Source organism: Eurosta solidaginis, chromosome 1 (assembly GCF_040869045.1).
Source record: "Eurosta solidaginis isolate ZX-2024a chromosome 1, ASM4086904v1, whole genome shotgun sequence".
NCBI classification, from domain to species: Eukaryota; Metazoa; Arthropoda; class Insecta; order Diptera; family Tephritidae; genus Eurosta; species Eurosta solidaginis.
In genome coordinates, this window is record NC_090319.1 from 308,272,222 (window position 1) to 308,297,988 (window position 25,767).

Below are 25,767 nucleotides of genomic sequence, written 5' to 3' on the forward strand. Positions count from 1 at the left end.
GACGGGCTTCAAAACCATTAGTAGAATCAGACAATATATTAATTAATTAACTATGTACACATACAAACATATAAATTATAACAATATATGCAATACATACAATCGTATTGAATTAAAATTTTTTCGGTTGGACCACTAAGAAATATTGCCACATTACATTAAATTTTTTCTTACAGCCAAAACTCCTAACAAAAAGGACCAACTATGTGTTAAAAAAAATTCTAAAGTTTGACAGCCCCATCTTTAGGAAAGCTTTCAGTTAATAATAGGCAAACACTTTCTTAGTATTTGAAATATATTCGGCTTTTAGAACTACGCAATCTGCTTCTTATACGTGTACAACACGATCAACGGCATAAAGAGTACAAAAGCTGTGAATTTTATTTAGTTTGATATGATCGCTTGATATAAGCGAGGCATGTTGTTCCTTTTTATTATTACAAACACTAGCGAGCAGAAAATGAGCAGTAAGCAAGAGTTATCAATATTTTGTGAAAATAATATGGATTTGTTGTCGAAAAGAAATATCCAGTTTTTGTGTAAAAAATATCGATTTGTTAACAATAAATTATCGATATGTTATCGAAAAAATATCTACGTAGCATCAAAAAGTTATAGATACGTTACGAAAAACTTATCAACTTGTTTTCGAAAAGTTATAGATTTATTATCTGATTGTTACCGATTTATTACTACCGTAACATCGGCTTGTTAGGAAATAGACACCGATCGATAAAACTTAAATATAACAAGTAAGGAAGGCTAAGTTCGGGTGTAACCGAACATAACATACTCAGTTGAGAGCTATGGAGACAAAATAAGGAAAATCAATCTGGGGTAACCCTGGAATGTGGTTGTATAACATGTGTATCAAATGAAAGGTATTAAAGAGTATTTTAAGAGAGAATAGGCCATAGTTCTATGGATGAACGCCATTTAGGGATATCGCCATAAAGGTAGACCAGGGCTGACTCTAGAATTTGTTTGTACGATATGGGTATCAAATGAAAGGTGTTACTGAGCATTTTAAGAGGGAGTGGGCCTTAGGTCTATCGGTGGACGCCTTTTCGAGATGTCCCCATTAAGGTGGACCAGGGGTGATTCTATAATGTGTTTGTACGATATGGGTATCAAATGAAAGCTGTTAATGAGTATTTTGAAAAGGAGTGATCCTTAGTTCCATAGGTGGACGCCGTTTCGAGATATCGCCATAAAGGTGGACCAGGGGTGTCTCTAGAATGTGTTTGTACGATATGGGAATCAAATGAAAGGTGTTACTGAGCATTTTAAGAGGGAGTGGGCATTAGGTCTATAGGTGGACGCCTTTTCGAGATATCGCCATTAGGGTGGGCCAGGGGTGACTCTAGAATGTTTGTACGGTATGGGTATCAAACGAAAGGTGTTACTGAGCATTTTAAGAGGGAGTGGGCATGAGGTCTATAGGTGGACGCCTTTTCGAGATATCGTCATTAGGGTGGGCCAGGGGTGACTCTAGAATGTGTTTGTACGATATGTGCATCAAACGAAAGGTGTTACTGAGCATTTTAAGAGGGAGTGGGCATTAGGTCTATAGGTGGACGCCCTTTCGAGATATCGCCATTAGGGTGGGCCAGGGGTGACTCTAGAATGTGTTTGTACGATATGGGTATCAAATGAAAGGTGGTAAGGAGTATTTTAAAAGGGAGTAATCCTTAGTTCTATAGGTGGACGCCTTTTCGAGATATCGCCATAAAGGTGGACCAAGGGTGACTCTAGAATGTTTGTACGATATGGGTATCAAACGAAAGGTGTTACTGAGCATTTTAAGAGGGAGTGTACATTAGGTCTATAGGTGGACGCCTTTTCGAGATATCGCCATTAGGGTGGGTCAGGGTGACTCTAGAATGTGTTTGTACGATATGGGTATCAAATGAAAGGTGGTAATGAGTATTTTAAAAGGGAGTAATCCTTAGTTCTGTAGGTGGACGCCTTTTCGAGATGTCGCCATAAAGCTGGACCAAGGGTGACTCTAGAATGTTTGTACGGTATGGGTATCAAACGAAAGGTGTTACTGAGCATTTTAAGAGGGAGTGGGCATTAGGTCTATAGGTGGACGCCTTTTCGAGATATCGCCATTAGGGTGGGCCAGGGTGACTCTAGAATGTGTTTGTACGATATGGGTATCAAATGAAAGGTGGTAATGAGTATTTTAAAAGGGAGTAATCCTTAGTTCTATAGGTGGACGCCTTTTCGAGATATCGCCATTAGGGTGGGCCAGGTGTGACTCTAGAATGTGTGTACGATATGGGTATCAAACGAAAGGTGTTACTGAGCATTTTAAGAGGGAGTGTACATTAGGTCTATAGGTGGACGCCTTTTCGAGATATCGCCATTAGGGTGGGCCAGGGGTGACTCTAGAATGTTTGTAGGATATGGGTATCAAACGAAAGGTGTTACTGGGCATTTTAAGAGGGAGTGGACATTAGGTCTATAGGTGGACGCCTTTTCGAGATATCGCCATTAGGGTGGGACAGGGGTGACTCTAGAATGTTTGTACGATATGGGTATCAAACGAAAGGTGTTACTGAGCATTTTAAGAGGGAGTGTACATTAGGTCTATAGGTGGACGCCTTTTCGAGATATCGCCATTAGGGTGGGCCAGGGGTGACTCTAGAATGTTTGTAGGATATGGGTATCAAACGAAAGGTGTTACTGGGCATTTTAAGAGGGAGTGGACATTAGGTCTATAGGTGGACGCCTTTTCGAGATATCGCCATTAGGGTGGGCCAGGGTGACTCTAGAATGTGTTTGTACGATATGGGTATCAAATGAAAGGTGGTAATGAGTATTTTAAAAGGGAGTAATCCTTAGTTCTATAGGTGGATGCCTTTTCGAAATATCGCCATTAGGGTGGGCCAGGTGTGACTCTAGAATGTTTGTACGATATGGGTATCAAACGAAAACTGTTACTGAGCATTTTAAGAGGGAGTGGGCATTAGGTGTATAGGTGGACGCCTTTTCGAGATATTGCCATTAGGGTGGGCCAGGGGTGACTCTAGAATGTTTGTACGATATGGGTATCAAACGAAAGGTGTTACTGAGCATTTTAAGAGGGAGTGGACACTAGGTCTATAGGTGGACGCCTTTTCGAGATATCGCCATTAGGGTGGGCCAGGGGTTACTCTAGAATGTTTGTACGATATGGGTATCAAACGAAAGGTGTTACTAGCATTTTAAGAGAGAGGGGGCATTAGTTCTATAGGTGGACGCCTTTTCGAGATATCGCCATTAGGGTGGGACAGGGGTGACTCTGGTATGTTTTTGTACGATATGGATATCAAATTAAAGGTATTAATGAGGGTTTTAAAAGCGAGTGGCCCTTAGATGTATATGTGAAGGCGTTCTCGTGATATCCACCAAAATGTGGACCAGGTGATCCAGAAAATCATCTGTCGGGTACTGCTAATTTATTTATATATGCAATACCACTAACAGTATTCCTGCCGAGATTCCAAGGGCTGTTGATTTCGCCTTGTAGAACTTTTTCATTTTCTTCTACTTAATATGGTAGGTGTCACACCCATTTTACAAAGATTTTTCCAAAGTTATATTTTGCGTCAACAAACCAATCCAGTTACCATGTTTCATCCCTTTTTTCGTATTTGGTATAGAATTATGGCATTTTTTTCATTTTTCGTAATTTTCGATATCGATAAAGTGGGCGTGGTTATGGCCAGATTTCGCCCATTTTTTATACCAAGAAAAAGTGAGCTCAGGTAAGTACGTGGGCTAAGTTTAGTAAAGATATATCGGATTTTGCTCAAGTTATTGTGTTAATGGCCGAGCGGAAGGACAGACGGTGGACTGTGTATAAAAACTGGGCGTGGCTTCCACCGATTTCGCCCATTTTCACAGAGAACAGTTACCGTCATAGAATCTATGCTCCTACCAAATTTGAGAAGGATTGGTAAATTTTTGTTCGACTTATGGCAATAAAAGTATTCTAGACAAACTAAATGAAAATGGGCGGAGCCACGCCCATTTTGAAATTTTCTTTTATTTTTGTATTTTGTTGCATCATATCATTACTGGAGTTGAATTATGACTTAATTTACTTATATACAGTAAAGATATTAAATTTTTTGTTAAAATTTGAATTTAAAAATTTTTTTTTAAAAAGCGGGCGTGTTCTTAATCCAATTTTGCTAATTTTTATTTAGCACATATAGAGTAATAGTAGTAACGTTCCTGCCAAATTTCATCATGATATCTTCAACGACTGCCAAATTACAGCTTGCAAAACTTTTAAATTACCTTCTTGTAAAAGTGGGCGGGGCCACGCCCATTGTCCAAAATCTTACTAATTTTCTATTCTGCGTCATAGCGTCAACCCATTTACCAAGTTTTGTCGCTTTATCTGTCTTTTGTAATGAGTTATCGCACTTTTTCGGTTTTTCGAAATTTTCGATATCGAAAAAGTGGGCGTGGTTATAGTCCGATATCGTTCATTTTAAATAGCGATCTGAGATGAGTGCTCAGGAACCTACATACCAAATTTCATCAAGATACCTCAAAATTTACTCAAGTTATCGTGTTAACGGACGGACGGACGGACGGACGGACGGACATGGCTCAATCAAATTTTTTTTCGATCCTGATTATTTTGATATATGGAAGTCTATATCTATCTCGATTCCTTTATATATGTACAACCAACCGTTATCCAATCAAACTTAATATACTCTGTGAGCTCTGCTCAACTGAGTATAAAAAGATGACGCTGATAAGAAACCAATTATAAGCCGATGAGTCGGCGATAACGAGTAGCACAATAGCTTGACGACAACGGTTGCCACTTTGGTTCCATTTGGACCAAAATTGGTCCTTTCCAGCCCCATTTGCACATTGGGGATTAAGCACTAATTTCATTCAAAACCACTTACAGGTTCAAAAAGTCAACCGATTGCAACAATGTTTACTCAGAAATTTTCGTAATTGAATTCTGAAGAGACTCGCATCGCTTGATTCTTCAAATTAATTTGTTTATTAAACAATTTGTTGCAAAATAACCTATTCTTTGCAGAACTTTATATTATAATACGTATTTATGTATCACTTAGTGACATACAATTTTTGCTCAATTGTTTAGAGAATGATATACACTTTAAGAGATAGTAGGTATTTGCTAATCTAAAATTTGACATTCGTTTTGCAAAATTAATTTGTTTAAACAATTTTTTAAAGAACATTTTGCAAAATTGTTTTTTTCTAAATAAGTGCCAAATTTGGGCTTTACAGAAAAAAGGTCCGAAATAATAGTTTTGTTTATTAAAATACAATTACTTATAAACAAATTATTAAATAAATAGTTCTGCAATTTTAATGAATCAATCAACTAACATCCATACGAAAATAAATAATAATATAAGTACAAAATATCATAGTCAAAGAAGTTGTAGGATTTGCTGAATTTAAATTGCCTTTAAAATTCTTAAAATTAAATTATTTAAACAAATGAGTATATGCTGAAATGAATATATCTTGATAATTTAAGAACTTTTTTAAACAAATTTTAGTAAAATTATTATTACTTTTTTTTTTTTTTAAATAATAATTGCTTAAATTAATTAATTTTAAAATTCGGGCGAAGTGAGTCTCTTCAGAATTCACTTACAAAAATTTCTGTACAAATATAATTAAAATCGGTTAATATTTGTGATGTGTAAGTCGTTTTGAAAAGTTCGTCCCCAATGTGATTTGGTCCGCTGGTCCATTTTTTTCAATTTTGGTCTTTTTAGGCCATATCCAATGTATTTGGTACTTTTGTTTCTTTTTCACTGAGGTAAAAATGTACATCACTGCCAACAAAATTTTCCATACCTTTATTAACCCGTATATAATTTTCAATTTACCTGAATGGATTCCTTACCAAAATCTGTCTTTAAAATGCAGCAGAACAATAACATTTCATATAGCAGTTAATTTAGTGTTCAATTGTTGGAGCTTGAAGCAAACCAATTTTCGTTAGTAGTTACTGAAATATGCGGGTAATCAGAAAATCTTGTTTTGATGGCTAGTATTCGATCGGTTCTCATTCGCTTTTCGTGATCACTCTTTAAGTTTAAAAAATAAGTTGTTGCAAATGCACGTGCACATCAAAGAAATTTGACGGAGTTCGCCACTGATGAAGCCATTCCTGAACTGAAAGCAAAGTTTAAGCATGAGTGCCAATTAAACTTCCTTAACCCTAAAGCCATAGTCGTAACCATACCCATATACATAACAATCTCCAATGTGATCGACTAATGGTGCCTTAACCTAAAAATCGTGAAAATTTCATAAAAATGAAGAAAACGCAAAAACTACAACCATATACCACAAAAAAAGTCTTGGGTAACATATTGTAACGAACTTACTGAAATTCCTATTATTTGCAACCTTCTGCTAACGTTCGAATCACTAAACCGTTGAATAAATAACACCAATATTCGATAATGCAAATTGGTCTTTATTACACTACTTTCAAAACAACACTACGATTTCTCGACAGCTAGCGTGCTTAAATCAAACTGATTGGTCGTGGCTCAACTGTTGCTGCTTTTATACTGTTTTGGTTTGGTTGGCATATATCTAGGCGATTCTATTTCTAGAATTTACTAGTTAGTTATCAGCTATAAAATTACCAGCTATAACTACGTTTGTAGCTTCTCATATGCGCGTGTATATGTGAGTGATACTTGCACAAATTATTGCCTACTTTTGGGAGTATCTCAGATATATGCATGTCTTTGTGCGTTACTCTCCGCTGCTTGTAAGGACATACGTATTGACATAATGATTTATTTATTGATGTGCATACAAGTCACTACATAGTTATGGCTTAGAGATGATAGTATCCCTTAGTGTTACTAATATTCGTCACAATATTATAGAGTCATCCCTGATCCACCTTTATGTCGATATCTCGAAAAGGCTTCCACCTATAGAACTAAGGCCCACTCCTTTCTAAAATACTCATTAACACCTTTCATCTGATACCCATATTGTACCAACACTTTCTAGAATCACCACTGGTCCACCTTTATGGCGATATCTCGAAAAGACGTCCACCTATAGAACTAAGGCCCACTCCCTTTTAAAATACTGGCATAGTGCATCATGAATTCTTGCCACGAGGTCAAACGGTCAATAAGGAGTACTACCTAACAGTTCAACGCCGTGTACCTGAAGCAATCCGAAAGAAACGCCCGAATTTGTGGCAAAATCATTTATGGCTTTTGCACCACGATAGTGCACCTGCTCACAGTTTATTGCTTGTTCGTGAATTTTTGGCCAAATATATTATTGTAACGATGCTATCCAGAGTCCATATTCGCCAGATGTGGCTCCGTGTGCTTTTTTTTCTATTTCCGAAAATAAAGAAAACCTTAAAGGGCCGTTGTTTTACAACCATAGATGAAATTAATAGCGCATCGCTGAAAGAGCTGAAGCGAGTTTGAGAATGGTTTCGTGGATTGGAAGAAGCGCTACGACAAGTTCATAATATCATATGGGGACTATTTTGAAGGCAATAACATTATTTTAGATGAATAAATAAATATATTTTTTATTGATATTAGAGAAAAATTGTACGTTTTATTGATATAATAGTAACTGCGGAAGTATTAAAAAACAAATACTGAAAAAATCCCAACAAATGTTACCAAGCTTTCTAAATATATGTTTCAAAAAACAAAAATTCGCTATATTTTCTGAACACACCTCGTATATGCAAACAACGAAGCTAGAAGCACATGCCATTACCTAATAGCTGGTATTATTACTCACACATATACATGCAAATAACTAAATCACAAACGGAATATCAATTGCATAAAAGAGAAATAAATAAGCAGCTGTTCGAGAAGGCTATTCGCAAAAAGTCTACAACCTCGTAGAAAAAGGCATGAGTATAAAAGCAGCGCAAGCTGGTGTAAAATTATTCTGTTTGATTTTAACACGCTATAACTAAAGTACACGAGTAATTGTTTGTGAAGTACAACTACTACGGTAGAGTTGTAAATTAAGAACATTTTGCTATACTGAATATTTGGGTTATTTTTTCGATAGTTCAGCGATTCGAGCTAAAACAGAAAGTACAGAATAATCAAGAATTCTTAAAATTCGTCACAATATGCCGTCATATCGAACTACTTTCTTTAGAAAAATTCACTGAGAGAGTTTTGGCTTTTATGAATTACCAACATCTGGCAGCAGCTTGTAATTGACCTATAATAATTTGAAAACAATGCTATTTTTTAACAGCCACTATATAGGTGATACATACTGGGCACTCCATGCAAAATCGTAGATTAGGTATGATCGATTTGTAAGTAATTTCCCGTGCAGCTAAAGTCTTGAAACTAGGAACATACTTCAGATCCCGATGACTACGCAACATGAGGGAAAGGCGTTTGATAGGTGGTGCAGGGTTCGTGATATTAAAAAAAGAACGTGTTTAAATATTTAGCGATCGATTTTTCAGTAACTTTTCATTGAGCTAAAAACTTTAAGCCTCCCACTTTAATCACGGCTCCGTAGCTATGCAACAAAGTAAGAGGAACATTCTTAAGGTGGCTTAGGGATCGAGATAATTACAAAAATCATACGAGATGAAGAAAATCGAAATTGGGTTTTAAGTAACCTGCCGGTGAGCAATACGAAATATTTCTAGATGGGACGGATATAAAGATATTTGAAGATTTGAAGATCCATACAGAATGAAGAAGAAATGAGCCCAACATTCATGAACTGATAAGCCGTTTACCAAAGTCCAGCAGGAGCATGACGCACATAATATAAAGTACTTAATACATACTTTATCATAAAAACTGAGGCAGGTTTATCATGTGTTAAGAACGAAAACTATAAAAAATGCGTACGATTTGTATCGTGCCAACCGTGGAATGCTTCAAATGAACTATGTATGTTGTTGCTATTTCACGTACACTGTAAAGTTTATTTGCATCTTGTTGATGATCCATAGGATACTACTATGTATCAATTTTCACCTTGATACGCGCACATACTAAACCCAACAAACATTAAAAATAAACTCAGGATTGGTGTGTATCTCCAACTATCTGTAGCTCTCTTACTTCGCTGAAGTACGAGGATGGTTCCTACGGAAAAAAAATTCTTTCCGAGAAGTGGACCAGGGACCGATCTATTCGAAAAAACTCTATTTATATTTCGATTTGCCTGAAATTTGGAATATAGGTAGATTTTTGCCTAGACTAGTATTGATGGAACTTTTGTTTCCGGGAAATGGGCTAGGGACTGGGAGTGGGACTTGAACTAGAAATGGAATGAGAGCTGGGACTGGGACTGGGACTAGACCTGGGACTGGGACTAGGACTGGGACTGGGACTGGGACTGGGACTGGGACTGGGACTGGGACTGGGACTGGGACTGGGACTGGGATTGGGACTGAACTGAGACTGGGACTGGGACTGGGACTGGGATTGAGACTGGGACTGGGACTGTGACTGGGACTGTGACTGGGACTGGGACTGGGACTGGGACTGGGACTGGGACTGGGACTGAGACTGGGACTGGGACTGGGACTGGGACTGGGACTGAGACTGGGACTGGGACTGGGACTGGGACTTGGGCTGGGACGGTTACTGAAACTGACACGCAGACTGGGAATAAGGGATGTTGAAGAATAAGAAGAACAAGAGAGAAGAGAAAAGAGGGAAGGAGAGAGAGACTGAGAAAGAGATAGAAATAGACGACGATAGAGAGATAGGGGTTAGATGGCGCGCAAAAAGCCGGTGAGGGAGAAAGAGAAAGGCAGAGGGAGGAGCGAATAAAAGGATAAATAAAAGGGGGAGATAGGGAGAGGGAGAGTAAGTGGTATAAACCTCTTAAAAGTTATACAGATAGACCAAAGTTAGGGGAAAACAACGTCTGCCGGGTCTACAAGTAAAAATATAACTTTATGGATATGACAACTCCGGAGATATGTCCATCGATCCTTTACATTTCCCTTAAATAAAGAAAACACTTTTATTTTCAAGACATTTCGATTAATTGAGAAAACAATTTTTGTAGCGCAAAATGAAAGTTGAAAAGTACTTTCGTTGTAATCTTACTGTTGGTTGGGATGTTAGAACTGAAATATTCTTGTCTGAAGTCATAATTTTGTATATGTATATGTGTGTATATAAATTTATTATGCATATATAATGGGCTGTATTTGCTCATTAATAACAATTATTGAAAATAAATACGTGAGAGCATTTAATTACGAAATCATTTTTTAATCAACGTGACATTTTCAATCGCTCATAAAATAATGTAGCCATGGACACTTCAGATGCACACAATCAGACTTAACGTCGACGAAAGTGAAAAACTGCCTCTCCAGCACTTCCACTAAATGTGATATTTTATAGACAAGAAAGATTATTGGTAAGGGTTATTCGTGAGTTCTTGATTCTAGCCTGAGCAAGTTTTCTCAATTTCAAAATCGTAACTGTAACCTTATCAGTAGCTTTTTTCGATGTGTCAATATGTATCTTGGCCAGAATATAATCATAAGATAGGTGTAAGCGTAACCATAGCCTTTCGAAGTGATATACTATATGGAACATCCAGAATGTAAGCGTAAGTTTGGTGCAAGCCTAAGCCTAGTATTTAGAATTGATATGCCATGTGTGGAAATTAAAACTGTATTAAATGCGTAAGTGTAGTGACTACACTGTAAAATTTCGAAAAACCGAGACGTGCGATAATTCATTACCAACCTTGACCTTATGACGCAAAATAGCAAATTAGTAAAATTTTGGACAATGGGCGTGGGCACCGTCCACTTTTAAAAGAAGGTAATTTCAAAGTTTTGCAAGCTGTAATTTGGCAGCTGATTATGTAATGTTCGGTTACACCCGAACTTAGCCCTTCTTACTTGTTGGATTTTCGTTTAATACAAACCGGCGAAATTACCACAGATTTGACAATTTTCTATTTATTATAACAAAAGTGTGCCTTTATTCGGTTAATAGAGTAGATTGATTAATCAACTGTTCAATCGATCATTTATTTGCTTATTTGTTTAATCATTTGCTCGTTTGATCATTTATTTAATTAATTAAAATTTCATTTATAAATCGAGACCATGTTTAATAAATTCGTTTACTTTTTGGTCAATAAATTCAAACAAGCACTCACTTAGTTAAAATGAATAAAATATCAAATAATCAATTAATCGCACATCACAGCCTGTGACTTAAAATGCACGATACCCTTTCAGAGATGAATTCGAATCCTTTTCTCTTCCAGTTCTTCACTTTAATTAACATTTAGATTTTTCTTTTACTCTGCTATTAAAGACAGAAAACAAAATATTCACAGCAGAACAAAACAATAAAAGAATGCGCTATATTTATTCCCCCCTTAAAAGAAATTTCTGGCCATTTCTGTCATTTGTTTACAATTCATTTAATTATGATTTTGTTCTTTCGAAACAAACAACCAACCACACCCATACAAATACAAAATTCCCTTAGTTTGTACATAAATTTAAAGCCAAAGGCCATGGACACTTTGATGGTTTCATGTAATTAGTTTGTCTCCTGGCTTTCGAAAGCACCATTCTTACCTTTATGCACAGACGCGTTTCATTCGAAGTCGCCGTTTGTCGTTGGGTTTCTTGTTTCGGTATTTATGCATAAGCCCAGATAAGCATGTCACGATCCAGACAGTAAACGCAAATGTTAAACGAATTTTAAATGAAATAAAAAGGAAAGCAAAACCGTTACGATTATAGGGTGTTACAATAAGGAGATGCTACATTATAGGCTGTAAAACACTTACTGGTGAATATCGGACATAACATCTTCTTCTGCGCTATAACAAATAAAATAAAATTTTTGTCGCCAACTTCAAAGCGCTCAAATTGTAGCCACCTTTTAATAATACATATATATTAAATGTAAATGTTGTTGAAAATAATATGTACACAATGTGCTACCCGTATATACATAAGTAAATTTTTGTATATACGGCTGTTTGTTTGTAAATACAGTGTACTCTCTCCTAACGGACACCTCTCTTAAGCGGACACCTCTCATAAACGGACAATTTTTTCAGTACCAAAAAAATCCTTAAGCATTTTTTAATTGTTTCCCTTTTGAGCGGACAACCCTCCCATAACAGGATGCGGACACTTGCTTTTTACCCCAAAGGGCTTTTTAATTTCCCATAATCGGACAGCTTACAACACTTTTTTTTTTTCATTTACTCTTTACCATATTCGTACAGCTGTTGCTTATTCGCTACTACGTGCATGGATGTAGGGGAATCCCCTAAATACGAACAAGCTGTTTTTAATACAGTAAAAAACATAAAAATGTATGTACCTATTGCATACACGTAGTTAGTATCTTCTTGTGTGTTTACGTACGACGTGAATTAATGTCATTGAAATTCATAAGAAAGAAAAACTCAGTGTACGAGAGTTGGCAAAGGAATGTAAGATTAGCAAAACGCAAGCTGCTAGCATTATCAAAAACAAATATAAAATTTTAAGTTTGTGGGACACTGACGTCAACCCGGAGAGAAAAAGAGTCTGCTGAAGCACAAAGGCCTTAATATTGATAAATTGTGCTACGAGTGGTTTGTGAAGGCTCGAAATAAAAGCATTCCTCTGTCAGGCACACTTATAAGGAGCAAAGCTAAAGAAATTGCAGTGAGACTCAATTACGACGACTTTAGTGCATCATCCGGCTGGCTGGAAAGGTCCAAAAAACGTCACAACATAACTTTCCGTACAATTTCTGGAGAGGCCGGTAGTGTAAACCACGATGACGTCAAAAGTATTTGCGCAAAATTACCATATTTGATTAAAGGATATGATTCACGAAATATTTATAATGCACATGAGACTGGCTTATTCATCCGAGCATTACCCGATAAAATATTTGCATTAAAAGGTGAAAAATGCACGGATGGAAAACTGGCTAAACATAGACACACGATTTTACACTTCGTCAATATGGCTGGAGAAAAAGAACGCCTTTTTGTTATTGGAAAATCTGCAAGGCCTAGAGCGTTTCGCAACATTAATTTGAACAATTTAGCAGTTACAGGGCGGTCTAACAAAAAGGCTTGGATGACATCTGATTTGATGAGAGATTTTCTCGTGCAGTTCGATAGAAAAATGCAACTTCAAGAACGAAACGTCGTGTTATTTCTAGATAATGCAGCTTCCCATCCTCGTGATCTAAAACTGAAGAATGTTAGTAATTTTTCTCCCAGCAAATACAACAGCATTTTGTCAGCCGCTTGATCAAAGTGTTATAAAAAACTTTAAATTTATGTACAAATCGTTATTTTTAAAACATATTTTGGTACGGATGGAAGACTCAAATTCTGCTATGGAAATATCAAAATCAATAAATTTGTTAGACGTTGTTTATTTTATACACAAGGCGTGGGAACAAGTGAGTCCACAGACAATACAAAATTGTTTTATTAAAGCTGGGTTTGTGAAAACCGATTTACCCAATGATGAAAGCGGGTGGACTGCAGAAGATGAGTTTCCTTTATCAGCACTTGCCCAGTTCTCTAGAGTTATTAATCGGGTTCATAGCGAAATCCAAATTGACGTGGAGGACTATATTAATTTAGATAATGAAATCTTTATTAATGATGAAGACGTGGAAAATATCAATACTGAAATGATACTGTTTTCCAAGTATCGCTGGCCATCTCGTCTGAAATTGAAATAGAAAATTATATTTCTGACAAGATTACTTCTTATAAAGATGCTTACTTAGCTATAAAAAAACTAAAGGATGTTTCCTTTTCACAGCGACTTTAGGGGTGTTGAACTGGTAACTGATATTCAACTACATCTTCAAGATATTGAAATTTAAGGTAAAAGTTTCTGACTTTTTTAAATTATTTTGAATATTTTGTACACAAATCTGTATTCTTTAATTTATGAACAAAACTTTATGAACCTCCTAACTCAGTCTTATTTGTATGTATTAGTATTCTTGTTTTGGAAATAAAACTGTTTAAACATTCATCAATAATACTTTTCTCATAAGCGGGCACCTCTCATAAGCGGACAAATTTGGCATCTCTTAGATGTCCGTTTAAGAGAGAGTACACTGTATTTAAAAAAAGAAAAAAGGGGTCATAACAGGTTAAATATTTAAAATGTGCTACTTCAATTAAAAAAGGGTGCAAATAATGTCCTTGAAATATGAATATATTTTACTGGCCGAGCATGTCAATCATTTAAGTAAACACGAATGTGTCTGCATTAATATTTGAATTAATTTTGTATGCATATTTTTGACATGACAAAGTTAAAGGAACGTGACAGAAATGTTAAATATTTTTTTTTTTTTTTTGTAATTATAGGATTAGCTTATGCAGGATGTTTAGAGTAATGTTTTGGGGTACATATTGAAAAAAAAAAATACTGGTGTAACTCGCAAAAGTTAAACATAATCCCCCTTTGTTTAGTTACTAAATTAGTTAAAAGTTTTTGGAGCAATATGTTCTAAGTACGCGAAAAATTGTAATTCCAAATTATATGGAATATTTTTAGGCTCGCTGTGCAGAACTTGATCAGTGACATGGTATTTTTATAGCACTGTGTTTTTATAGAAATGTTTCAGTTGTTCACCATTATATCAGTATTGGTGAATTCTAAAAAACAAAAAAAAAAACAAAAAAAAACATAGAGTTCTGCTGAACGAGAATAAAAATATTCCACATAATTTGGACTTAACCAATGTTAAGAAGCAAATTACAAAGCGGGACAATCATATGGCTGACTGAATAGAAGCGTCTGCCTCAGCTGCCGAAAAGCTAGCTCATTAAGAAGGGAAATTTAGAAACATTTTCAGAAAATTGTATAACGCAATAAAAGGCTTGCTCGATTATGAAATTTTGAAACATGCAAATATTTAAATTCTTCTCTAATAAAAAAAAACACTAAGAAGCCTTACATGAAGTAATAATAATACTAAAAGCTAGAAAATAATTAGGTAGGTCCTAGCCAAGCATTGGCTTCTTGATTACTTTGAAAGCGGCAGCCACCAATATAAATGACAGCAAACAGTAGGGAAAAATTTTGAAAAAATTATTAATTATGTTTAAAAAACGCTCAAAAGAATGATTTTAGCTTCTTTTATCTGGTTTTAGTTCTATTTTAGTTTTTATTGACAAAATAAAAAGAACGCCACTCACTGTCGCCTCGCAAAAATAGACTTAGGTATAATCTGGCTACAACGGCTTTCGTGATTGATTGTCGTGCTGCTCTGTCGCGCCGAAGATAACAACACTCATAAGAAAATGTGTAAAAATAATTTGACAGATGTCGCTTCGTAGCCGCCGTCTTGAATGTAATCAGGCCTAATGGCAGTATGCTTTGACTGCTGGTTTCAACGTCTAGCTTTTTTTCGCGGTTTAAGCCCGCAGATGTGGCCGCGGAATTGGCTGCGACCGGTAAGTTATTAGAATCAGTGTTTGGACCTCGAATACTGCATAGTTCAAAATTTTAGATTATGAAACAATGAAGCTAATGCCTTCAATCTGTCCAAAGGAGACAATCTGTTTGAGCGATGTGAGAACGCAAAGTAGCTTGATGGATCATTTTATGTATTAAATATTGTGAGAAAAGTTCAGACAACGTAACGCCAGAACAAATAAGGCGACAGTTGGTTTGCTTGTAGCTTGTAAATCTGTTAGGTGCCTTTTGCAAATCAATATGGATAAGACTTAAGATATTTTTATGTTTAAACCTGTTGCTGGATAGGGCCATATTTCAAACACTGACAAAGTATGTCAGCCATAGTTCATAAAACGAACTTACAAACTGTTTGACCAAATACACAGGCTTTGTCGTCATCCTAAGGCGAGTTTTGTATTATGGCGGAGAAAGCTTCGAATGTGCTTATACATTGAATTTAAAAAATGATAAAATAATCCGAATTATGGGTAAATTTTACTGAAATTTTTGTCAAATTTCTATTCATCGCAAATAACTGTTGAGATATAATTCTAAAATTAAACAAAACAATGTTTTTGAATGTAGATGTATACAAATATACTCTGATATTATTTGAATAGTCAATAAATTAAATTCACACTCCCAAGAATATAATAAATATTTTCAACGATATTTTTACTGCAAACCAAAACAATGCGTTTAAATAAACAAATATTTACAAATCGTTGCATTAATTGAACAAATAAATTACGGTTATTCAAATGTTAAGAGCAAATACCAAGAAAGTCATTGATTGACCCATTTAATGTGATAATTTTCTTGATTACTCATAGCTTAATTTAACTGCAACTTAATTATTGCGAAAAATTTCCTAGATTTATTTTGTATATTAGAATGGTCTTTGTAAGATTTCTGTGAACACGAATTTTTTTTTTGTTGAAAAGGCAAACGATTTATCGCCCACAACAAATTAAGTTATTGAAGCAAATTTTATTGAGACTAAAATAGTTTCGGATAACGATAGAAGATGTCAAATTTATGAATACTAATAATTAAATATTTTATTGCGAAAGCGATGTACAGCAGCGAGCACGAAAATAGAAGTAGTAATTCTTAACATATTTTGTAATGTACATTTTCCCTTATTTATTGTCCGTGATATAAAAAAGGAAGAATTTTGCAACTGAAACTATGGAGAACAATCTTTGAAACGTTTTTCAAAAAGTTTTTACAAACAATTTTTATGTAGATTTTTCTGAAGTCTTTTAACTATGCATTTTTGTAGCCCAATTAATTTAAGTTTAATATAAAATATATTACAGGTCACTCAAAGTTTGTATTATTTTTTTCGCACCTTTATTTTTTAAATGGTAGCAAATCTGAAATACCCTTCGAAAAAAAAATGTCAAAAACCAGTACCAAGTTTGCGAGACCTAAAACTTGTACTTTGTTATACTAAAATTTACAAGTTATTGGTATTAGATAAAATTTAAAAAAGCTTACGGCGATGGTTACTAGGACTTGTTTCTGTATTTCACTTCTTCACTTCGCTGATTGAGCTAGCTTATCGGGAGCTGAGTATTAAGTTCGAAATCTCCAACGTTTATACTTTATACTAGTGTAAAAGTGGAGGCCTTTATCCACTGCTATTCCTTTTATTCACCATTTTGGTGCATACCTATTTATATGCTTCTTGTGTGGAATAATTATAGGCGCGCTCCAAGAGGATAGTAACATTGGGTTTATATCATTGTTTTTATAAGCAGTACTACCGCTGTTCACTATTACAGTCGCATCAATATTATCATATGAGAATCCAGCTTATGACCAAGTGAAATTCAGAAACATGTCCTAGTAACCGTCGCCATTCCTAAACTTTGTAACTATACTCAGTTGAGCAGAGCTCACAAAGTATATTAACTTTGATTGGATAACGGTTGGTTGTACAGGTATAAAGGAATCGAGATAGATATAGGCTTCCATATATCAAAATCATCAGGATCGAAAAAAAATTTGATTGAGCCATGTCCGTCCGTCCGCCCGTCTGTCCGTTAACACGATAACTTGAGTAAATTTTGAGGTATCTTGATCAAATTTGGTATGTAGGTTCCTGAGCACTCGTCTCAGATCGCTATTTACAATGAACAATATCGGACTATAACCACGCCCACTTTTTCGATATCGAAAATTTCAAAAAACCGAAAAAGTGCGATAATTCATTGCCAAAGACGGATAAAGCGATGAAACTTGGTAGGTGAGTTGAACTGACGCTGAATAGAAAATTAGTAAAATTTTGGACAATGGGCGTGGCACCGCCCACTTTTAAAAGAAGGTAATTTAAAACTTTTGAAAGCTGTAATTTGGCAGTCGTTGAAGATATCATGATGAAATTTGGCAGGAACGTTACTCCTATTATGCTTAATAAAAATTTGCAAAATCGGGGAACGACCACGCCCACTTAAAAAAAAAATTTTTTTTAAGTAAAATTTTAACAAAAAATTTAATATCTTTACAGTATATAAGTAAATTATGTCAACATTCAACTCCATTAATGATATGGTGCAACAAAATGCAAAAATAAAAGAAAATTTCAAAATGGGCGTGGCTCCGCCCTTTTTCATTTAATTTGTTTAGGATACTTTTAATGCCATAAGTGGAACAAAAATGTACCAATCCTTGTGAAATTTGGTAGGGGCTTAGAGTCTGGGACAATAACTTATTTCTGTGAAAAAAGGCGAAATAGGCTGAAGCTACGACCAGTTTTTATACACAGTCGACCGTCTGTCCTTCCGTTCGGCCGTTAACATGATAACTTGAGCAAAAATCGATATATCTTTACTAAACTCAGTTCACGTACTAATCGGAACTCATTTTGTATTGGTATAAAAAATGGAAGAAATCCTACTATGACCACGCCCACTTTTTCGATATCGAAAATTACCAAAAACGAAAAAAATGCCATAATTCTATACCAAATACGAAAAAAGGGATGGAACATGGTATTTGGATTGGTTTATTGACGCAAAATATAACTTTAGAAAAAAACTTTGTAAAATGGGTGTGACACCTACCATATTAAGTAGAATAAAATGAAAAATTTCTGCAGGGCGAAATAAAAAACCCCTGAAATTTTGGCAGGAATACTGTTCGTGGTATTATATATGTATATAAATAAATTAGCAGTATCCAACAGATGATATTCTGGGTCACCCTAGTCCACATTTTGGTCGATATCTGGAAAACGCCTTCACATATACAACTACCACCACTCTCTTTTAAAAGCCTCATTAATACCTTTAATTTGATACCCATATCGTACAAATCCATTCTAGAGTCACCCCTGGTCCACCTTTATGGCGATATCTCGAAAAGTCGACCACCTATAGAACTAAGGCACACTCCCTTTCAAAAAGACCCATTAACCCCTTAACCCCTTTCATTTGATACCCATATCGAACAAACAAAGTCTAGAGTCACCCCTGGTTCACCTTTATGGCGATATCTCGAAAAGGCGACCACCTATACAACTACAACCACTCCCTTTTAAAACCCTCATTAATACCTTTAATTTGATACCGATATCGTACAAACACATTCTAGAGTCACCCCTGGTCCACCTTTATGGCGATATCTCGAAAAGGCGTCTACCTATAAAACTAAGGCCCACTCCCTTTAAAATACTCATTAGCACCTTTCGTTTGATACCCATATCGTACAAACACATTCTAGAGTCACCCCTGGTCCACCTTTATCGCGATATCTCGAAAAGGCGTCCACCTATAAAACTAAAGCCCACTCCCTTTAAAATACTCATTAGCACCTTTCGTTTGATACCCATATCGTACAAACACATTCTAGAGTCACCCCTGGTCCATCTTTATGGTGGTATCTCGAAAAGGCGTCCACCTATAGAACTAAGGCCCACTCCCTTTTAAAATGTTTATTAACCCCTTTCATTTGATACCCATATCATACAAACAAATTCTAGAGTCAACCCTGATCCACCTTTATGGCGATATCCCTAAATGGCGTCCACCTATAGAACTATGGCCCACTCCCTCATAAAATACTCTTTAATACCTTTCATTTGATACCCATGTCATACAAACACATTCCAGGATTACCCTCGGTTCATTTTCCTACATGGTTATTTTCCCTCATTTTGTCTCCAAAGCTCTCAACTGAGTATGTAATGTTCGGTTACACCCGAACTTAACCTTCCTTACTTGTTTTTCTCTAATATCAATCACAACAATAACAACAACAATTGTATATAGAAATCCAAAAATTTGGAAATTTTCTTAAGTTCTCTTTAAAGGTTTCTGCTCTATTATCTAAGATAAAAAGGATTAATTTAATTGATGGAATTTGAAAATTAGCATTGCTATTTGCGCGTCCACTGCTTACATACAGAACCAAAACGCTTACATGCAGAAGAACCGACAAATTTCATTTCAAATATGTGGCTTTATTATTTCTGTTAATAATACGAAACTTTGTGGCATGTCGCGATGGGCAGGACGAAATGAAATTTGGGTATATACTATAAAAATGGAGATTGTCCTTTTCATAAGAAGAAAAAAAATTTCTTTAACTGATCGCGACTAAACGAAATAGAATCAACATAGGGTTAGGAAGATGCAAGGGCTGGGATGGATATAACAGGTGCAGTGAGCAGCGTACCTCAAGAAGGGTTAAACGTAGTTTTTCACTTTCACCTACTCTGTAGGTTCAGGGTTGCCTTCGAAAAGGGTTCGGACGATATTTGATAGAGTGGCAAAGGGTTCATCAAACAAAATCTCAACTGATCCAACGTTCGACTCCGACTACAGCGGGCCGATTTTGACTTACAGGTGCAGAATAAAAGGTATAATATATAGAGGAACGCCTGAACAGTGGTAGGGGATTTACAATGTACACAGTTGATTTAAAAATGTAAAAAGGTACCGCAGCCTGAACGTACCCAAAGCATCTGCAGGTAAAACAATCCTACCGACTCCCTGATTCATACATTGTCTTCGAGGTGGAGATTTATGCCGTAAAGAGGGCCCTCAGATAGCTAAGGCAGGCCGCCCCAACATTAGGTGTAGAGACTCGCTGATGTCCATAAGGCACCTGAATGTCTCCCTGTGCTGGTTTCTAGGACACAGCGATATTATTGGGAAAGGTTCTGAAATGGACGCAGGCGATACAGACAGCTCCTTACGTCCACATCTGGGTTATCTCGTTAGGAGAATCGAGGAGGCAAAATGGAGCATAATTGTTGCGTAATTGAGTGAAAATTTGAGTGAAATAATAGTAGCAAAAATGGAAGCCAATAGTAGCACAATATGGCGCGAAATTTTTGTCAACGTAGTGTGGCATCAAGCGATGTCGAGAGACATTGCTGAGGTGGGCACTCGGCACTCACAGGTCTGTGTACGGAAAAGGTTGGTCACATCCCTTGATTTTAATTGTGACGGAGTTTAAGACGGAGCATAATTGGTGCCAAGCTCACTCTGTTGTCAACGTAATGCGGCCCTTAAGCAATATCTAAGCAAAACCAGCTCCGTCGTCAACAATGTTTTACATTGTTGTCACACTGCAGGACAGGAAAGGTTGGTCACATTCCTAAATTGTGACAAAATACAAATCTCCATCTGATTAACTTGTTAATCAGATATCGAGATATCAAAATCAATGAAAGAGGGATTCTGAGGCAAGCACGGAACTCGCGGTGGAGTTGCCGTGCAACCGGGTGCCATTACCGAAAATGGAAGGGGAGGATGGATAGTCCTCCTCGGCCAAACCAAGGCTGGTTGACTTGAACACCCGAGCTCACCGATTGGTACCAACTTGTTGGGCCGAAGATCAACGGACATTGGTCTGTGTTTTACACCGGAGGTAGGTCTGTAAATATAGTGTTAACTACTTTGTACTCTTTACTTTAATTTTTAAAATAATTTAATTGAGTTTTCGTGTTAACTTAAAATTTTGAATAACTTCAAAAAAAGAAAATTCTAATTAGTTGGAAAATATCTAAACTCAAAAATAAACAAAAATAAATTTTTATACTTAAAATCAAAATAAAAGATTTTTTAAATATCAACTTGAATGTTGATATTACTTACTTAATTGGCGCTTAACCGTCTAAACGGTTATGGCCGGCCAACAAGGCGCGCCAGTCGCTCCTTCGCTCCGCCAACCGGCGTCAATTGGTCACACCAAGGGAATTTAAATCGTTTTCCACCTGGTCCTTCCAACGGAGTGGGGGCCGCCCTCTACCTCTGCTTCCATAGGCGGGTTCCGATAGAAACACTTTCTTGGCCGGAGCATCAACTTTCATTCGCATAACATGGCCTAGCCAGCGCAGCCACTGCGTTTTAATTCGCTGGACTATGTTGATGTCTGTGTATAGCTCGTTTAGCTCATCGTTAAATCTTCTTCGGTATTCGCCATCGCCAACGCGTAGAGGTCCATAAATCTTTCGAAGAACTTTTCTCTCGAACACTTCCAGAGCCGCTTCATCTGCTGTTGTCATGGTCCACGCTTCTGCCCCATATAGCAGGACGGGTACGATAAGTGACTTGTAGATCATGATTTTCGTTTGCCGAAAGAGGACTTTACTTTTCAATTGACTACCTAGTCCAAAGTAGCATTTATTGGCAAGAATGATTCTTCGCTGTATTTCGGAGCTGATGTTGTCCAGTGTTGATGCTGGTTCCAAATAAACGAAGACTTTTTCTATTTAGTTCATCAGAGAAAGCAAATTGTTCGTTGAAGACCCTGAGAACACCTACAAAGGAAGAAATGTATCCGAGTGGAAATGCGTTTAATTCCAACGGCCACTTTCTTAACCTTACCTAAGCTAGCAATTACAATTAAATGCAAAAGGTTCATCTTCTAGAATATATCCTAAAAATAAAACTGGTAGACCCATGCAGGTTGTCTGCATGAATTTTTGGGACGTTTATCTCTTTCTCTTTTCCTTTCTTTCCGTGTCTTCATCTCTTTCTTTAGTTCTCTCTCCTTCCATATATCTCGCTTCCCCGGCCTTTCTTTCTTCGACTTGGTCGCTCTATCTTCATCTTACTTTGTCTCTTAACTGTCCGTCTCTTTTCCACTTTTCCATTTTACCCGCAAAATGCGAAATATGCACAAATATACGTTACTTACCTTGGCCAGGGGAAAATACAGTAGAGATAGCGTGTAATTCATGGATGCGAAGAGATAAATGGCAGTTTTGCAGACAGACCTATCAGCAGGCCACCGAAACTAAGTATAAAGCAAAATTCTTAAAACAAATTTTCCGCCAAAAATAGCAGAAAAATTGCACTTTATAACGTAGTATCTGTAGAGCTTGGGAATGAGTGGTTTTGGATCATAACATTAGAATGACAATTTGAGAAGCATGAACTATGTTTCGAACTATTCAAACTAGCAGAGCGCCTTTCATTTGTGTATTGTTTTATTTAAAGTTATGGAGACATTTGTGGCGCCTTTGTTTTATCCACTAAGATATGTAAGTATGTGTATGGATGTTTTTAATAATAAAAGCGTATTTCCAAACATTTCTTAAAAATAACGAAAATGCATGCGTTTAGCCCTACCACTAAAGAACAATTAGCTTTTCATCTAGTATTAAATATTAAGCCGCACATTGAATATTAGTGCAATAGGAGCCTTCTAAATCTTCAGTAGAAACCCCTAAGCTATCTTAAATCATGCCAACCACTAGAGTAATCAATATCTATTGGCTTTATCGCAGACAACGGCTGTCGTCATGAGAAATCATATTAATCTAATATATAAAATTCTTGTGTAACGGTTTTAGAGGCTGAACTCCTCCGAAACGGCTGAACCGATTCTCAAGAAATTTTGTGAGCATAGGTAGGTCTGAGAATCGACCAACGTCTACCTTTCTTTTCGCTACGTGTCTAGGGTCTTGAGGTCAAAACGTGGACCCGGGTACCCCTAGAATGTGTTTATACAATATGGATATCAAATGAAAGCTGTTGATGAGTGCTATAGTACAGGATAATTTTCATACAACTGGGAGGCTAGGGTCTCGAGATAAAGCCGAAAAGTGGACCCGGGTACCCCTAGAATGTGTTTACCAAATATGGATATCAAATGAAAGCTGTTGATGAGTGCTATAGTACAGGATAATTTTCATACAACTGGGAGGCTAGGGTCTCGAGATATAGCCCAAAATGTTTACCGGGTACCTCTAGAATGTGTTTATACAATATGGATATCAAATGAAAGCTGTTAATGAGTGCTGTAGTACAGGATAATTTTCATACAACTGGGAGGCTAGGGTCTCGAAATATATCCCAAAACGTGGACCCGGGTACCCCTAGAATGTGTTTATAAAATATGGATATCAAACGAAAGCTGTTGATGAGTGCTATAGTACAGGATAATTTTCATACAACTGAGAGGCTATGGTCTAGAGATATATCTCAAAACGTAGACCCGGGTACCCCTAGAATGTGTTTATACAATATGGATATCAAATGAAAGCTGTTGATGGGTGCTATAGTACAGGATAATTTTCATACAACTGGCAGGCTAGGGTCTCGAGATATAGCCCAAAACGTGGACCCGGGTACCCCTAGAATGTGTTTATACAATATGGATATCAAATGAAAGCTGTTGATGAGTGCTAAAGTACAGGATAATTTTCATACAACTGGGAGGGTAGGGTCTCGAAATATAGCCCAAAACGTGGACCCGGATACACCTAGAATGTGTTTTTACATTATGGGTATCAAATTGTATGCTTTAGTACAGAGTTAGTTTTAAACCGCTGGGTGACTACGGTCTCGAGATATAGGCCAGAAAATGGACCCGGATACCCCTAGAATGTGTGCGTATTATGGATATCAAATGAAAGCTGTTGCTGAGAGCTCTAAATTTCATTGTGATATTCGATTTAGTCGCATCAACCTGGCAAAACTGATAAATATGCATGCGAAGCCGAAATAAAGACAAGAATTAATAATACTCACATACCTATTTACATACGTCCTATTCGATTTGCCTGAAATTTCGTATATAAATATGCCTATATTAATATTTACGATGCTTTTTTCCGGGACATATACCAGAGACGGACTGGGACTGGGATTAGCACTAGGACTGGGACTGGGACTGAGACTCGGAATGGGACTGGACCAAAATACATACCACCCTCTGGGACTGGCAGTAAGATATGAAGAAGGATGAGAAAAACTTAAGAAAAGAGAAAAGAGAGGAGGAGACTGAGAAAGAGATAGAATGAGACGACGATGGTGATAGATGTAGCGAAAAATACGGAGGGAGGAGTGAATACAAAGATTGGGAAAAAGTGTAGAGGGGTAGGGCAGAGTTAAATGGAAAAAGCTTATTAAAATATATGCAGATAGGCCAAATTTAGGGCAGAACAACGTCTGCCGGGTCTGCTAGTTTACTTATAAGTATTTACTGACGTACATGCATGTGTAGATATGTATGTATCTAAAGGGTGTCCGATGGCAGAATTTGATTTTGGCTTTCAAACTTCACATTTAGCGCGGAGCGCCTATACCGGATTTATGTCCCAAAACCTTCGGATAGTATCTGAATAGTTAATACAACAGCAACAACCAAAAAGTATTGTACTCTTCAAGAATAACCAGCAAATTACATGTCTATTTTAGTCAAATCTATTTATTCGTGGTTTAGAAGACAAGGGGATGTTGTCTTGGGTCAAAGTGATCCACTATAAATATTGCGTGGCCAAGCTTGGTCGAAATTATTAAATTTTAGCTAATTTTCTGCAGCAGTATCGTCTTCTTCTAGTTCTCATTCCTGACAACCCATCTTTAACTCACATCACAACAAAGCCACGCCGTAGTGTTTGTTAGCTGTAGATTAAATTTTTGGCTAAAGCCTTAAAGGGGTATATAGTTTAATGATGGCCGCCAGTAGAGTCTTTTGTCGTAGCTCCGCGCTTCTATCCACACCTTTCTTGCTTGATTGATCATATACAGCTTCTGAGTCTCCGTGTATTCGTGGAAGGCTGCATCCTCCTTTGCTAACTCATCGGCGGTATCGTTACCTTCGGACAGACTAATATGAATGCAATGGGATAGAAATTTGCAGCAAGTACAAAGATACTTAGGAGTATTAAAAAATAGAGCAAATTCCCCCTTTCTAATACTTCTTTCATAGATTGATGTGAGTCGATTGATTATTTTTTTTAACTAGAGGTGCTAAGCTCCAGCATTATTCGAACGCAAAGACATTACTTTTAGAGGTCGTTTGTGTGTACA

At 36.6% G+C, this 25,767-nt stretch overlaps 1 pseudogene; it reads right to left on the reverse strand.

Annotated features, from left to right (window-relative positions):
- LOC137240786 (uncharacterized) overlaps window positions 1-25,767 on the reverse strand; it is a 99,863-nt pseudogene that overhangs the window by 31,791 nt on the left and 42,305 nt on the right.